The sequence below is a fragment of the Corvus kubaryi genome, unplaced genomic scaffold, assembly GCF_017639235.1.
Source record: "Corvus kubaryi isolate FWS band 111438036 unplaced genomic scaffold, C.kubaryi_AGA036_p1.0 37249, whole genome shotgun sequence".
NCBI classification, from domain to species: Eukaryota; Metazoa; Chordata; class Aves; order Passeriformes; family Corvidae; genus Corvus; species Corvus kubaryi.
In genome coordinates, this window is record NW_024581072.1 from 5,860,641 (window position 1) to 5,877,816 (window position 17,176).

The 17,176-nt window shown below is 43.3% G+C and overlaps 1 long non-coding RNA gene across 1 annotated transcript; it reads left to right on the forward strand.

Annotated features, from left to right (window-relative positions):
* The first annotated feature begins 23 nt into the window (after positions 1 to 23).
* On the forward strand, positions 24 to 8,071 carry LOC121662437. The gene is made up of 2 exons (XR_006015292.1): positions 24 to 246; positions 885 to 8,071. It is a non-coding gene; the product is annotated as an uncharacterized LOC121662437 (long non-coding RNA).
* Positions 8,072 to 17,176: the final 9,105 nt, after the last annotated feature.

The window sequence follows — 17,176 nt, forward strand, 5'->3', positions numbered from 1 at the left end:
GGGGGGGCCGGTTGTGCCGGGATCGGGACCGGGACGGGACTGCGGGACCGGGGAGGGGATGGACTGGGGGAGGGGAGCCGATGATGACCCTGCGCTTTCCGCACCGTCTCCCGCCTCGGGCCCGAGCGGCCCCGTGGAAAAAAAAAGCCATAAATCCCGCCCCGCCCGGCAGGAATTCCTCAGCAGCGTCACCCAGCAATGCCCCTTTTGTCCGCCCGGCCCGGCCCCGCCACAGCCCTGCGCGAGGTTGGTTCTCGGCCGGAAACGGCCCCGGCCACGTTTTCTGCCCTGAAAACTGTACTGGAGCATTCTCCCCAGCCCCTGCTCCTGCTGTGCGCAGCCCGCCGTGATCCCAGCCTCGTTCGGCGCGGGGAATGGGCGCTTTCCTTACAAAATCCCCGTCTTGCCCTTAATGGTTTCGCGTGTTCCACGCAAGGGAGGATAAATGGAGGCTGCAGCCTCCCTTATTGACGAGGGACGCGCAAATGGCTTTGTCATGCAAATGTGGCTCTAAGCCACTTTCATATAAAGCCACTTAATGCCGAGCAGCCAGTGATCCTCGCCCGCCCGTCAGGCAATGCCTGCCCTGTCCTTGAGGGAACGGAAATGGAGGCACTGGCACAGATGCGTGCTCCCTGCCTCCATGCTGAAACGGGATGACCTCAGCACAGGGAGAAGCCTTGCTTTCCCCCCCACCCCCCCCCCAAAAAAAAAAAAAAAGAAGAAAAGCTCACACTCTTCCGTGAAACTAAACTAGTTTTCTGCCAACCCTTCCTTGCTGCTCCCAGAATACGTCCCTTGTGCCTCTCCGTTCAAATGCCCGCGGTAATTACCTGCATGGATTGTGCTTCTGCTGTGTCCTAAAACATTTTATTTCTTTTTAGCTTGTCGTCCTCGCTTGGCATTAACTTTCGACAACAGCCAGCAGAGTGTGCTGTAAACGCTGTGAAAAGAACATCTTGCTTCTGGGAAATTTTTATATATATCTCCATATATATATATATATATATATATATATATATATATATATATACACACACACACACGTACAGAAATGCAGATGAAGACATTTTAAGTGGTTCTAATACTTGCATGAGTGCTAGATAGTTCCTCCCGTCAACTAAAATACTTCTCTTGTCGCAGATCACAGAACCTCTTCCTTAAAAATTAATAACCAAGTCATACTAAACCGTCTGCTTTCAGTGAGATTGCTTTCCAGTGTTTGTATAAAGTTGGAAAAGTGCCACAGTGGAGATGTCCAAATACGTTTCACAGTCAGAGAGAAGGATCTAGAACACAAGGTATTTAATAGATGAAAATGCAAATCGTAACCCCAGCCTACAGGAAGCAGCTTATGCAATTATACAGTATGAGCATACATTTGGACTTACTGACAGTGGAGTTCCAAACAAATTAATAAACACAGTAGAAATAAGTGAAATTTAAAAAGATTGAAGAAAAATGTTCACTAGATGTCTTGGAAATGGAAATGTTTGCAGGAAAAGCAAACACACGTATGTTTGGATTCCTTATGCTATTCTGGTGTCAGTCTCTTCCTTGTTTTGTAGGAGCAGACATTTAGGGAGGAGTGAACTTCTGAGTTGTGCTTGTAGGGTAACAAATAGTTCTGTATCATTCATAAACCAAAACTGTCTTAAAGTGAAGCCAAGTTTGAGACCCTGTGTAAGGGTTTTAAGGGCAAAAGGACATAATTGTTATGCAATCAAACTGGAATTAGGATTAAAAGAAAATCAGAATACATAAACGAAAGCAAATTCAGAGGTAAGGCGTTCACATAAAATTGGCTGTGGGCCGCAACTATCTATGCAATAGTGTTTTATTAAGTAAAACTGTTTTAGGAACATAGACTAGAGGTTTTTGGTTTTTTCTTTTTCTCAGGGGCAGTCTGATGGGGCAATTAAAACAGAACATTCTGCCCATCGCTGCATCTGACCAGAATGAATCAAATACAATGCTCCTAATTTTCATGGCCAAGAGAAGGTAGTAAAACTAATAGTTGTGTATTAGCAAGGAGTTGCAAACTATCTCATATGCATTGCTCTGATCATGCAATAATATTTGTGCTTAATATTAAACACGTGTAGCTTAATGTGTGCACATGAGTTAATAATTATAATGGTATCTGTGTTTTAAACAGTTTTTCAGGTTCTGTATGCCAAGTAATACCAAGCTGGTAGCCATGTATTAGAAGGTAGGCTGTCATTAATTGTCAAGCACAGATGTGCATTATTTCATAGCCACAGAGACCATCACCAGTGAGGAGTTGAGCGCAGGGAGGCACTTGAGCAGTGCTTCACAATTCATCACTTCCATGGAGGAAATGGTGATCAGCAAGACAAGAATGTTTGCTGACTATGCAGAGCCTTTTTAAGTTAGCAGGGGTGAGGGTCATCTGTAAAGAATTGTGGGTAATTAGGCAGTAAAAAGTAGACTAAATACAGAGTAGATAAATGCAAGGTGATGTGTGTGCAGAAACCTAGTCATAACTTCACAGAAAAGGTAGAAATACATGAATTGGTTGCTACCACTCAGGAGTGTGACTTTTAAGTATGTATGCTCTGCATGAATGCCATCTTGGGGTTTGGAAAAAGCAAGGCACATTTCAAGGAAAGGGATAGAGAACAAAACAGGGAACACATTTATGGCACTCCAGAAATCTGTGGTGCATTGGTGCCATGAGCACTGTTCCCTGTTTGCGTTTCCTGCTTCTTAGAAAGAAAATGTTGGAACTAGAAAAGAATAACAAGGATGCTCAGCTGTCTGGCTTTGTGTCCCTTTAAATGGACAATTGAGGCTTTGAGTTGTCACCAAAGAGGGAGGATGCCTGGGGCTCTTCACATTCTAAGTAATTTGTAGAGGGTGGATGCCAGCTGACTTTTTGAGTACAAACCATCAGATTTGTGGTAGCGGAAGCCCAAGTCTAAAGATGAGATGGTTCTTCGTTCAGTGCCTTTGTGAATCACATGCTGAGTGCAGGGTGTTTCTCTGGGGTGCAGGGAAGATGGGCCAAGTGTTTGGAAGAGGACTGTGTTGAGAGTTAATGAATGAACACCCCCTCATGCTCAGGAAATTCCCAGAGCTGAAAGCAGTTGGAAGCTGTGGGAGTGTTGCAGAGAAGATATCATGTATTTGCCTTGCTTTTCCTCTTCCTTTGACGTTGGCTTGTGGCCTGTGGTGGAAACAGGATGTTGGACTGAATGGGGGTTCTTAATCCAAGGCAGTACACCTCTTCCTCTGTATTCATGGAGGAACACGCTGAAACACCTGGAGTCACATAATAGCAATAAGCCTGTGTGATGGGGTCTTTCTAACCAAATACACTGTTCATTTAGACCAGGAGTTACTTACAGAGCAGCCGCTGGGCATATATTTCTATTTTGCCTCATGATATACTTCTTTCTATGTGTCCTCAAAATCTTAGTAGCAATATGCATACAGCTGCATTACAGTTGCATATCTACAACCAAACCATCCTTTTGTCCTTCCTCAGTGGAAAATATTCGTTCCATGAGAAACAGGCCTAACAGTCTTACTTTTTTCTATGAGTTTGTCTTTTGAAGGAGCAGCTGTGGGCAAAAATCTCTTTACTCCTCTCCTCCCCCTCTCTCCCACCTATCCCTCTCCCTCTGTTTGATGGTTCATATGGTAGTATCTATTTTAGCCACATTCGAATTCAGTAGCCAGAAGCTGACTGGCCAATACACACATGGTGTTGGGTTGCTGCCTCTGAGCATGACTAAGGCACTGGATTTTGTCCAATGATTTCAAATGCATTTTGAATCGGAGATGATAGTTCAATTGCATCCTTACAAATGTGGGGCAAAAATAGCAGGCCCTTTGTGATTTTGTTTCCATCATATTTTAGTTTGATACACCCATTTTTTGTGTTAAATAAATAAATGGAGAAATATTGCTGGCTTCTTGGTGAAAACAAAGCGAACTTGTTAAAACCAGACAGTGCACTTGCTTCGATTTGTATGTTTTCTTTCTGAATTCACCTATGCCGTAGCTCATGGATCAGGGATACACAGTGAATCATCCTGTTGAACAGAATGGGACATGCAGACTAAATTAAGTTTGTCATCTCTCTGAGATTTTCTCCTTTGCTCACTACCTGTAGGAGAGGATTTTCATAGTAATGTGGCCTGTCTTCACACTCCATTTATCATACCCCAGTTGATGTATATAATCTTGGTTGAACAGATAGGTAATGGAGTAAACACATGAAGTATTGAATGCCTAAGCAACATATCTGAAATAAACAGGTAGGCAAGAATCAAAGTACAAATGTTTAAAGACAAAAATTGGCATTCTTCTCTGACAGGAGATCTTAATGCAAGTTTTTTATCATTTTCTCGTTACAGGAGATGACTGAATGTGAAATTACAATGTAAATATCTTTTATTTTCTAGCATTGTACATGACTTTTCTGTTTTATTCCTGAATAGGACTTTAATATAATATGTTGGCTTTTAATATCAGTAGAAAATATTAGTTTCATATCTGTGAACAGGAAAGTGTTGATGGCCACATGATGAAAAAATGCTGTTTCCTGTTTCAGAGATTGCTACAAAGCTGATTGCACACTTTTGCTGTTGATTGGCAATCCAGAAAGAGACATCCTCTTTCAGTATTTTACCAGAAAAAGTCATCTTTCTCTTCCATGCACATAAAGAGTGGGAAACTGTGGCAAAACAGCAAACAAGTTCTGTAACTGTGGCATGGCAGCCTTTGGTGATTTGATAACTTCAATACAAAGGACAAAAAATACTGTAGGAAAACACGTATTTTTTTCTAAAACTAAGGTACTCGGATATTTTTCTTGCCCCACTGGTGGCTGGCAGAGGAGATTTTATAGAAATGGGTTTGAAGACCTGTCTCAGCTGTCATAAAGTTGAGCTATTCAGGTTTTGGGGCCTTTTTTCCAAATGTGCATGGCTTGTCATGTGTAGGAATATTCACATATGATGTAAAAGGGATCTATATATTGACAAATTTATTCTCCATCCTAGTATTTCTATATGGACAGTTATTTAATCCGTGCAAGAACCTTTCCTGTAGCAACTTAGAAACATAAAGAAACTTTGCCGAATGTTTTAGTTACTTTTTTTGTTCTATTAAGAGGATCTTGGGCATTTCTGAGACAGAAAATAGGTACGTCATCTATTATAATAGTCTCCAAAACATGAGCTTTAGTTGTATTGATGGTGAAAGGCTGAGTGTTCTGGAGGAAAGTGAAAATTCAGACCTTGCTGAAGTATTTAAGGAGATGGGGAATGTAAGTATTTAAAAAGAAATTCTTCAAATTTCCACTTTATATCGCACAGTGTATTATACCTTTTTTTCCCCAAGCCATAAAGAGATTTTTTTACTATTACTTCCAAGTCAGCCTGACTTGTTCCTGTGTGCAGAGTACCTGGAATGGAAAACCATAAAACAGCTGGCAAAGTCTGCTGTAGCAAGAAAATCATGTCCCAGTTTCCAGGGTTTAAGCAAGATGTATCTCTTCTGGTCCTTTCAAATCTCTGCAAAACATTTTGGTGCCATTGTCCACAGGTTTGGTCAGATCTCTCTCTCCATTTTGTTTTCCCAGTGTTAGCTGCAAACATATGATGAGTTCATCTCACAGTGCTGTCCATATGCACCTCCAGGCCTCGGTCGTGCTCTTCAGGACAGACACCACCAGGAGCCATGACCAGTTCAGCTCATTGAAACATGAGAGGAGGAGGAGAATGTGGAACTGATCTTAGAGACTATACATTCTAGGTTCACACCAACCTACCTGTGAGAGAAATATGGAGCCAGCATATGACTTAAGCCCCCTAGGAATGCAGGACCAGTGGGAGGTGCTTCTGAGGGTCTATGCCGTCCACAGAATTTGAATCTCGAACATAATCTGAATGTATCCTCTCAACATGACCAGAAAATAGTTTCTGATCAGGGTCTTGCTACCTGGATTACTTCAGGTAGTTGATTTTGTTGTCTTAGTTTTGATTGCTTTTTTCCCTCTCAGTGTGAAAACTTGGCTTTGCTTTGCTAGAAAGAGGAGCAGTGACCATAGCAATTTAACAGATGATGTTAACTGATTTCTCTCTTGGAACAGGGAAGAATGGATTCCAAAGGTTTTAGTACCTCTGATTAAGTCAAAACTGTTTATGAGTGAAAGAAAAGAAAAAGAATTCATGGTGCCTCTCACTCCTTTCTTATGAGTTTGACATATTCTACATTCCTGTGCTACTTCGACTTCATCCAAATGTTTCTGGCTAAGCTGTCCAAATCAAACTTTTTTAGAATTTGTTCTCTTTGTAGCATAGGTACACTGAGCTTTGCCATTTACTGGAACCCCCTTTTTTTCTTCCCTTGAAAGGCCATGATATGCCTAAAGCGTGGGAAGTAGTTCATGAAGAAAAATAAGAGAGGGGAAAAAATGAGGTTTTTCTCTTCCTGACTAGATTTGGAATCTAGTTAAGTGATTTTGGAATCTAGTTAGTGATCTAGTGACAGGACACTTCTGTTGCAAGGGACTGCACTTTCTTGAGTTTTGCTCAGCAAGAGTTTTCTTCACAGCAGTGGCCAACAGTTTCCAGTTTTCAGCATCCTCTTTGAATTTGGAGGCAATGAAAGTGTACACCACTGAGTGAAAGCATCCTCACCTGTCTAGGAAAGCATCCTGTCCAGCAACTGACTATTCCCTAATTGAAGACCTGACATACTCAGCTGCCAGCCATTGCAACTGATGTACCGCCGGAACAGTCCCATGCCAGGAGGGATATGTTACTCGTTCATAAGTCTGCAGGTGCTCTAGGTCTCTCTAGGGTGTGTCAGCATGGTTAAACTCAACCAGCTTGGATTTTCATCTGTCAAAGTATGGATCTTCCTCAAGTCCCATTTTTTCACTTCTTGTTTTTCTGGTTTTCGGGGTGCGTTTGTTGTTCTGAGTGTTGCACATTTTCCTAGTTTATGTTTGAGGTGTTTTTATTAGTTTCAACTTTTTTTTTTGTTCCTTCTCTTTTCTGAGAAAGCAATAAAAGCAGAGTTGGTGAAGTCCCAGCAACATTTCACAGATTCATTAACTTTTACCTTGGTGTCTGCCAAAATCTGAAAGTGCCTGTACAAATATCCCCAAATATCCATAGTCTTGGACTGTTTACCTGCACTAGTCACCCCTTCTCTTCTCTGAGCAATGTAATTTCTTATGGTACATTCAAAAGTATTGGAACGTGCTAGCCCAATGCCTTTATTTTCTGAGTGTATGCCTCCTGTTGTCCATAGAAATGGTCTTCTGGAACATTTTAGTACTATGTAGCACAACCTCAGTTTCTTCTCTAATACACTGATAATTTGAATACTTTCCTTGTTTGTTTCATCATTCCATTAATTGACTTCCTACTGTGAAACTTGCTTCCTTGCTCTTTCTTAATTTTCCCAAAGTGATTGCTCAGAACTGCACACTGCAGTAATCTCCTGTTGCAACATAAAATTGTCTTAACTGGGGCAGAATCCTGGTTGCAAATTTCCTCATACTGATGAAGTATTCTTCCTAATCTGCTTCTGTAAAGACTATTTCCATCTGTCCCTTATCTGTGACAGTTTCTCATGCCATACCTCTCATATAGTCTAACCAAAGCTAACTTGACTGGAGCTGACATAATTTGCTCAAACATTCCCACCTAGTGCTTATGTTCTGACTGTGTTTTATGTGTAATGTCTATCAGACATTAGTTTCTGTATTTGAGTAATTTCCATATTTAGGCATCTTAAGAAAAGTTATGGTTAAAAGGAAGATGTACATGTTCCATGATTGCTTCAGAGAACTGCAACAGACCTGTAAAGATCAGTAAATCATGACTCACTTTTACAGTAGCCACATTGCTTCCTTCTCAACAGATTGTCTTCATACAGCTGTGCATTAATTCCATCCTCTGTTATAGTTTTTGCTAAGTTCACGGGCATGGAGACCAAACTTACTGCTCTATTATTTTTTGTATCCTTTCTGAGGGTTTCCTTGCCAATTTTGAAAATGGCAAATAAAGGAATTACTTTGCCCTAAGCTGCATGAAATGTTAAAATATTTTTATTTTAAAGCATACAGTTTTTGGTGAATAAGCAAGACAAAACCTTGCAGTTGCGTCTGTTGGGCTGATATAGAATGGATCATGTACAGCACATTCATGTGCATATTTTAATAAGCTTTCTGAGCACCTTATTGGCGTGAGAGAGCAGATACATTAACAGCTTACCATAAAAGGTTTAATTAACATCCGTAATAATGACCACAAGAGGGTGCTCTTAATTACTGTTCCGTGAATGCCGTTGGACTTCAGTCCTCGGAGCCAATGGGACAACTAATTTTAACACTTATAAAACATCAAGTGAATTAGTCATAAGTCGAATCTACCTAAGCTATTTGAAACCAGCCATAATGCTTGGTCGTATAATCCCCACCCAAATACACTTTCCTCTAACTTGAAGCTAAACCAGACACTACCTTCAGCTTCCCTTTCACGTGTGTTGTTTGCATTAACACAGCTGTAAGAACAGCGAGAATTTTCGTTTACTTTAGTTACAACTCTCACACCTACAAAGTACATAATTAAACATATTGTATTTGACACAATAGTCAATTTCCAGATGAAAAGACGTCCAGATGTTTTCCAAAAAAGAAAAAGAATTTCCGTGTTAGGCACTGCAAGTACTTCAGCCGGGTTTGTGCACTGAACGACCTACTGCAAAAGGGCTTGATTTGGCTTTACACCTTATTAGTAATTTAATCAGTAAAGCTGGACAATTAACTTGCTGCTCTGTCTTGAAAGACACCTCGTTTTCCACTCCCAGAATCTGTAATTTTTTGTGAGTTTTATGCGTCTGTTTCTGTGTGTGGGAAATGAGAGCGTATTCATCTCAGTTTTAAAATGCCACTTAAATTCCTGACAGAGTGGATGCGATGTTAGAGTGCCACTTCCCATGAAGTGGCGCTTCCCACTTGACGGCCAGTTAGTGGAGTACTTGTGTTAAACATCATTCAATACACAGGTAAGCCGCTTCGTTTCAAATGCAGCGCTGTATTTGCGCACACATCACTAATCTTCTGTGGCAGTTTGTGCTGAAACCATAACAACTTCCAAGCAGACCACCCACCTTGCAGTGCAGGAATGCATTTTGCACAATTGACAGACCTTTGGGTTGTTTCCTTTCTCTTTTTTTTTTCTTTCTTCTTTTTTCTTTTTAAATACTGGTCCTCTGAATCTGCCAGCTCATAGAACAATACATTCAAATAATGGCAGCAACGTTCAGTTTTCTGTGCGTTCATGCTGCTAACAAAAGATCAAGAGTAAAAGAAGAGATTTTTGCCTCTGTAGAAGTTGAAACTGATGAGACTTACTCCCGCTGTAAGTCACACAGTGCAGTTTTGAATGAGACAGCCGGCTTCTGGCTGGTTCTTTCCTCTGCTTCTGTAAAACTGAAAGGAGGCAGCCCTGAGAGGACAGCAGCTGAGGTGAAAGCTGCTGCACTGCTGAATTAACCCAAACCACAGCTATGTCACTCTGGAGTCAGAAGTCCATGGCTTATCTGCACTTTAGAACTGCCACCTACCATGGAAATGCAGTGCAGCCTCTGTCCCATCCTTACCAGGGAGTTGCTTACCAGCAGCATTGGGGTGCCTGTGCTGGGACCTATGCTGTGCCTATGGCTGTGGCTGTGCTAGGGATAATCAGCACAGAGTCGCTCTGCCGTGTTAGAGTTGGCTCTGCTGACATGATGCTACTCCAAAATGTCCATTCATTCCTCCAGATCAGTACTTTAATTCTATTTTGGCTCTTGTTTTTTGAAGCATATTTCCCAGACCTTCCTACTAACATTTAAAAAGACAGGTCTTTAAGGCAAACAGATGAGCAAAGTCTGTGCATGCTGCAGGGCAAACAGTGGTGTATCCCTCTAACTTTCAGTCAGCATAGAAGTCTTGCAGAAGTCATGGGCACATGACTTCTGTGTTCAGAAGTTCAGTGTCCTCCAGCTGCCAGTGATGTCTCTTCAGTGACCTCTGTGTTGGGAGTGTCTAACACCACCAGTGAAGACAGCTGCTGGCAAGATGGTACAAGACCACACAAAAGATCAGGGGCACAGTTCTAGCAAAAATCTCTGGACACCTGTCAGAAGCAAGGAACCAGTCAATTAAACAGAGCCTGCACTGGGTGTCCTCCTGCTGGCTCACAGGACCCTAAAGCACTTGAAATGCTTACATTAAAATCAGAGAACCACACAATGGGTCAGGTTGCAAGGGAGCAACCTTGTCTGGTCAGGCAGGGTTATCCCAGAGCACATGGCACAGGATTGCATCCAGACAGTTCTTGAGTATCTCCAGTGAGGGAGACACCACAACCTTCTATCATCTTCTGTAGAAAGTGGCTCCATGGTGGATTGTCATGCATCATTTGTCTCTCTTCATACACCAGCTCGGTTGATTAGCAGTGTGTAGTCCAGCTTATGATGAGACGTAGACAACCACCCATGTGAGTTTAATGTGAATTTGAAGTGTAGCCTTTCTTAAATTTTGGAGACCTCAGTATATGGAGAGTATCTGTAGAACCAGAATCCCCGATCAAGTCTCCTTTTCCCATGCAGAAATTTTGTCCAGGTCAAAAACCAGAATCTGGGATGTTTTTCCAGCCATTTGTGAGTGTCTGGTAAACTGTTGGAAGAGTAATGCTGTGTAATGCAGCAATAATCTCCAACGGCACAGTCAATATCCACACATCCTGAGAGGCAACCACAACGTGTGCAGACCTATTTTTTCTTGTACAGCCAGTGAATCCAAAATTACCTAGAAGCTGGAAAACCTTGGTTCACGATTTCTGTGGGTCAGCTGCTTGTGCTCAAACAGTCCTTTTTGGTCTTGGCACACACATCAAATCTTCCTGTGTGTGCTCAGTAAGTCCAGGATTCATATGTAGCGCTCACTGTGAAACTGCTGCACAACACAGACACATTGAGACATCATCTGGTAGGAATACGGGAGCCTTATAAAAAAGTGTTAGTGATTATTATGTTGTTACTCCCAGCTGAGAGTCCGATTGAGGATGAAAAAATCCTGTGTCAGATTTCTGCTTGAGGCATTTTGTCTCCAGCCACAACCATGTAAAGAATCTTTCACAAGATAACAACATTTGACCACCATTGTGATACTGCAGTCTACACATTGCTAGATCAGTTTGAATTACTTCTGGGCCCTCCAGCTGCACAGGAAGAGTAAGTGCTTTGAGTTTCTTCATTGCAAAAGGACACAGCAAGTGTACCTTAGTTTGCCTGCCTGAGTAGTTAGATCTGGCCCATCTCAGTACATTCATTGCTAAAGAATTGTGAATTTGTTTAGTAAATACCTGAGATGTGCCAGAAACTGGGCAAATAAGAAAGACAGAAAAAGAGGAGCACAGTTTGAATTGCTTTCATGCTTACAGTTTTCAGTTGGTAAAGAAGCACATGGATAGCATCTCCACATTCCTCAAAGCCGTGTCAGAGGTCTGTTCTGCTTCCGAAGGTTTACTGGTAGTGACAGAAGATGCTGTTCAGGACTTGTCAGTGTTGTAATCATTTATGCTTCCTTTCCCTTCCACCAGGAAGAACAAATTACAGACAGAAGGGGGAGAAAGAGAGATAGAAAAATAATGTTGTTGTTATTACTGAGAGGGTGGGGGAGATTTTATGAAGGGATTCAGCTAAGGCTGCAGATCTCACTCTCATGTGCGTGATACCTCTTTTGTTAGCTCCAGCAAGTGTCTCTCTAACGTGATGATTTTGCTCATTCTTGCAGCCATGCAAAAATTCTCATCAAAGCTGGTCCTTTAAACTGTCCATGGTATTGTTACCTGGAGTCCATGGGAGACTGCTACAGATGATTTGGATTTGTGTCTTAGGAAGGGCTGAATCACAGGAGCTGCCTGTTTCTCTCCCTTAGGAGTAAAGTGAACCACTTTCCACTGTCCACCTGATTCCATGTGGGACAACAGGCAAATTGCTGGTTCCCACCTTTTCTGTCTGGACTACAGTTCCTCAGGGCAGTGGAAATGGTGCTGTACAGTCTGGTGCTGTACCTGGCATAATGTGGCACTGAGCTTGGGGGGAACTGGTAGTGATGTTTTTGTTTAAAGAGTAATTAGACATAAGAGAGATGGCTTCTGTTTTCTTTAAAACTTTCAAGTATTCCCCAGAGGGCACCACATGAAGGCTGGTACATGCCGTGTCCCAGTGATGATTTTTCATGGCTTCCTGCCCTTACCATGGACAAGGCAACACCTGTGACATTTGTGGGAGTCACTACTACAGATAATTCTTCAATGAGACAGTCAGAAAAGGTGCTTCAGTGTATGTGCCAGGTACAGCTCCTCCCTTGTGCAGATCCTTTCCTGTACTGCAGGGCAGGCTGTGTGAGCCAGGGAGGTGATGGCTGAGCACCAAACCACCCATAGTGTCTGTGAGTTGTTGTCACAATCATGCATGGAGGATGTTGTTCCCCTGTCAACAGCACATACATTTTTGATTAAACATGGATGGTGAGTTCTGTCTTTCAAGGCTGGTCATGCTGGATGGTATATGGTTCCCAAAATCTGACAAAGATTTGTGTTAGGAGACATCTCTGGAAGTGTTCAATACAAGCCTGTGTGCCCAGCATGGCTCACTACAGTGCTAGGTCGGGTAGCTCAGGCCGTCATCTGCTTGAGTGCTTGATATCTTCAAGGACAGAGATCCCACCACCTTTCTGCAGCTTGTCCCAGGGCTGCACTGCTCTCAAGGAAAGCTTTCTCCTCACATCCAAACCCCTTGTGCCCCTTCTGCAGGAACTTCTTCCCTGTCACTGGTCACCTCTGAGAAGAGTCTGGCTTTCCCTTCCCTGTAATGCCCTATAGGCAGTGGGAGACTGTAGCTAGGACCCTCCTCAGCTGTCTCCTTTCCATGCTAAGCAAAATATGTTTTGCAGGATGGACTGAGCCGAGAACATCTCTTTAACACAGTCTAGAATAAGTTAACCTCCAGTCAGCTGGCAGCAGGTAATGTGAAGGCAGGGTACATTTTCTTTAGAAGGCACGAGGCAATGTGCTGATTGGAAGTTGCCATGGCCAGTTTTCAGTGACAGCAGTAATTAATAATGCACAGGGATAAAGTGGGGCAATAAGAATAAAGAGGCAACAAATAAACTAGCAGACAGCAGCTTCACATTCAGCCAGAGGATGAATTTCTTCTCACCATACACAGTCCAGCTGTGTGTAGTTCTCAGTGAATGGTTCACCATGGTTGGCTGCCCCAGGAGAGGGTCTCATGTTCTTGCTTACTGTTTTCTGGGTCCTCCTGGTCACAGCAGTATTTGCTTTGGTGGATTTTGTCTTTTCCTGTTACTTTGTCCATCTATTTCTGTGAATTTATCTCGTGGGTTTTAAATCCAGGCAAGACTACTGGATCTACAACGACTAACAATAATGGGTCACACAGCTGGATTGTGTGTGGTAAGAAGAAATTAATCCTCTGGCTGAATGTGAAGCTGCCATCTGCTGGTTTCATTTGTTGCCTCTTTATTCTTGTACTGGGAGACACATGAGTACTTAACTGCCTGTTGACCTTCTCCTTGCCTCTCAGTGCTGAGAGGATCTGCTTTCATGCTAGTCATCTCTTTTCTAGACCACAATGTGTTCGTATAGTTGGCTATTTCTTACTTCTCATTATCCTCCCAGTATACTTCTGTCCTTTTCCAGTTCTTCCATCTCCTTTCTGAGCCAGGGAGATAAAGGTTAAACATTACTCCATTGGCATTGTGAGAGGCATGTGAAAGAGGAGATTTAAAAGGGTGTTTGGATATGTTTAGCAAGGAGGAAAGAACTAGCTGATTGTTTATGTAATGTTTTTTCTCGTTGTTGAAGGCTTCTCAGTGATGTAGACAAAAATTATGACCTGGAAAAGACTTTACCAGCACCACTGTCACCTTATCCTTTTTCCAGGCCCTGGTCCTTTAGGCATCTTCAGTGAAGGTCCCAGTGGTGGCGTGACCATTTCCATGTTGCCTAATTTTCTGCTTGCTGAGATGCACTTGGAAACAGAGACAGTCCCTCCCCCTGCCCCAAGGAGGAGAATTGTATTATGAAAGCACTTTTGAAGAAAAATTGCTCCTTTTATTTAATTTCCCTCTTTTCTTTCCTGCCTACAATGGTCAAAAGATACTGCTGAAGACAGTTTCTGAAAACTCACTCATTTGTCACTGGGAGAGTAACACAGACGGCCCCACAGATGTATGTGGAGTAGTTTTACATATTTGTTTCATTACCAGGGCCAGTTTCAGAGTCCAGACTGATCCCATGTGTAGGAATGGCTCTGTCAGCTCCAGGTGTTGAGAGGATGCAGGATGTTTCAGTGGTGGCCTCTAAGGCAGGGGCACTCACGAGAGCTACTCTGCAGTGGGACTAGGAAGACTGGAAAGTAGAAGAGGCCCTTTAGAGGTGATGTGACCCATGAAGTGAGGCTGCTACAGAAACATCTGGCAGGAGAAGAGAGTTCTTGCAGCAGCTTGCAATGGACCCTGGAGGCCCCACAACAGGTAACAAACACTGGAGTCATTCCCCCTGCAAGCACTTTCATGTGAGAGGGTCACAGCAGAATCCTCAAGCCCTGAAAGCAATTCAGGTCAAGGTAATACCATAATTATTAAAGCAGCTTAATCTGTCAGTTTTACTGTTAGAAAATGGCTTCTCAGACATCCCTGGAAGAAATGGAGCTATTTTATTTTCTGAGTTGCCTTCTGCAAAGGAAATCACTGAGCGGGGGGGACGCAGTGTTTGGGGAGAAGAGTGTTAAAATTCAGCTCAGGCTGAAAAGCACTCAGCTTTTAGACAGGTGAAGACTGGCAGGATTTTCTATCTGCTTTCAGCATCTCTTAAATATTTGTAAATACACGGGTTTGGACTTGGCCTAGGAGTTAGCCCCCATTTTTGCTGGCACAGCCCAGAACTCAGAAGCTTATTGTGTGAGGCTTGTGGCACTCAGAGCAAGAGCTGCTCTTTGTGCAGATGTGTCTGTCCTAAAGTAAGCCATGGGCACTCAGGGGGGCAGCAGGAGAACAGATGAAGCAGTAGTCTGTAATTTTCTACTAGGAATGTTATGCTAGTAAGATGCCCTCTGCTTTTTACAGAATTATCCTCTCTTTCTGTTAGAATATTTTCTCCTTCAAAGTCATAAAATACTGCTGACAAGAAAAAACTGTGCTTTAAGAATAGCCCAGAAAGCAGCAAGGAGCAAATTTTTATCTAAACCCTTCTTTCAAACCATTGTTTCTGGTGTCTTTGCCCAGGAGCTACCCCCACAGGTCAAAGTACAGCCATTATGGTGACACTTTAGGTACACATACAACAATAGGGCAGCTCTGTAGTGCAATGAGATATGCATCACCTGTGATAAGAGAAGACTTGACAGGTATGCTGCTTTGGTCTTAAATCCCAGGGACCTGTCCTTCCCCATCCCCCAGTTTAGCTTCATGACCCAAAACTTCACCTAAATACAAGCTCTATGCTTTCCTTTAACTCCCACCAAATCCTGCAGGGGATCTTCTACATATGAGAGCTTCTTCCAGTGGCTGCATATCAAAGGAAGTGTTTTAACAAACACAAAGGGTGGGCAGCGGTTTTGTGCTCCCTTTTTATTCCTTGCAGCAAATCCATGTCCACTGGGAGAATCAAGTTGTTTTCTTGATCAAGGAGTCATTGGAGATTAACCTTCTCTCAAAGTCCTGGCAGGACAAAGCTGCTTCTCCTGGCAACAACTGAAACACATGCCATGAGATGAAACACTGGGGTAGGTGGCATCCAGACTCTCAGGATTGGAGGAAAGCTGACTGGTGCAGGGAGATATCATTCATACAACCTCTTCGACTGTGGGTATCTATCTGACCATGTGTCGTAGCAGTTCTGCCACTGTTTTTCAGTCCCTGGAGATTGGTGGGGTGGAGGAAGGTAGAATCAGCCCCACTTTTCAGGGTATGGGTGTTTTGCAGTGTGGCAGGACCTGGGCTCTGGCCTGACTATACCACCACCATTGTTTCTGTGTGGTGTCCCTCACTGTGTTTGCCACTGCTTTGGCTCAGACACTCCCAGACAATACCCAGGCCTGGGAGTACCTTTGGGAAACTCCTGTAACAATCCTCACATATATCCCCTCACAGTCAGACCCATTTCAATCACACATAAGGTCCCACTCACACAGGTGACCCACCAGATTACCTGAATTTCTAGCCCTTGGGCACTGCCCTTCCTTCCACTGACTGAAGCCTGCCCCTAAGCAGCAACACTGTCAAAACAGATGTTGTGAGTGTTTATACATATTTAGGTGAGAGGTTATTAGGAGGGGTACCTTGAAGCCAGCATCACGCAGGAGCTCGGACATGTTCCTGCCAGGGCTGTGGGGAACAGACCTACACCAGTGTGTTGGTAACACTGGAACAGCATGGCCTGCCGGGGTGCATCCTTCAGGGCTATACCCTGGAGTTGGCTGACTGTCTGTCGCTGCTACCTCCCAATCTGCTGTGCATCTCAGGGCCTTTAGCCACCAAAGGGAAAGAAATCTGGAGGCTTCATGCCCTTGCCCAGGTAAGGACAGCTGTGGTGGCTTCTGTAGATGTAAGAGTTGCCATGCAAACCATCCAGCTCCCCGACAGCTTCAGCTCTTCTGCCATGTAGCTCAGCTCTTGGGAATATGCAGGAAATCTAAGGATAAATTATTGATAGTGAAAACAGGCTTGTCTATACTGGCAGTCTTCTGGCGGCCCCAACAACACCTTAGATTTCAGGAATGGCACTGTGCAGGACTGGCCCATGGTGGGTGCTGACTGGCTGCTCGGGAAGGCACAGATGCTCTTTAGCTGTGTTCAGCAAAGAGAATGGAGCTGGAAACTAAAGAGAGAGGGAATTTGGGCCAGCAAGGAAGAAAAAGGGCAAAGGAGGGTATTTATTTCTTTGATACTCTGCTCTTTGCTCCTGGTGAGAACAACATTCATGAGAGTCCTTCTGCCATGCTGGTGCAGCCAGGTCTTCATCACAGCATCCATGAAGGAGGAGCAGACAGTTCTCAACCTGTCTGATTGCTGCTGTGGGCATGGTTTGTACTTGCTTCATTTTTGGCTGTC